This window comes from Penaeus monodon, chromosome 19 (assembly GCF_015228065.2).
Source record: "Penaeus monodon isolate SGIC_2016 chromosome 19, NSTDA_Pmon_1, whole genome shotgun sequence".
Lineage (NCBI taxonomy): Eukaryota > Metazoa > Arthropoda > Malacostraca > Decapoda > Penaeidae > Penaeus > Penaeus monodon.
Genome location: NC_051404.1, coordinates 45,117,922 through 45,118,523, shown reverse-complemented (window position 1 = coordinate 45,118,523; position 602 = coordinate 45,117,922). Strand labels below are relative to the sequence as shown.

The following is a 602-nucleotide window of genomic DNA, read 5'->3' as shown; positions in this document are numbered from 1 at the left end:
TAATTATCGCCTTGTATCCATGATATACTCCTTAAACACTTACTACTGAATGGCAATGAAAATTGCATTTATGCTAATGACATAATTTACCTTTGTATCTCCGACTACACAGCAGCTGTCCTCATCACATGAATGACCCGAGGATGGTAGAATAACCCTGTATTCACTTGACCCTAGCATTGCCTAGAGAGGGAGATGGAACAGCCAACCTTGCTGGAATGATGGTCCTGCCATGTATCTCAACAGCCGAAAGTAGTGCGATTGCTGTAAACGGGCAGAAGAGAGGTCATGAACAAGGTAAAGGTCACACGCTTTGTTATCACGTTGAATGAGAGGTGCAATATCCATACATCTATCAATAAAGAAAATAATTGTTTCATCTACGCTATACGTTGATGTGTGGTCAGTCAGATTCATGATTTCAAATGCAAAAATATGATCTGAATAAGTCGTTAATAACTTTCAAATTCTGAGTATGGAATAATGACTGAAGTGAGGCTTTGGCAATGGCTAGAGATGGATTATAAAGCGAGTATGGATGAAACCAGGGAGAGAAAAACCAGCAATGGAATCGATAACAGTGCTAAACTGACACAGTGGAA

At 39.7% G+C, this 602-nt stretch overlaps 1 protein-coding gene across 1 annotated transcript in view; it reads left to right on the top strand.

The window, feature by feature from the left end:
* LOC119585418 overlaps positions 1-602 on the top strand; it is a 6,440-nt gene that overhangs the window by 403 nt on the left and 5,435 nt on the right. The window lies entirely within an intron of this gene.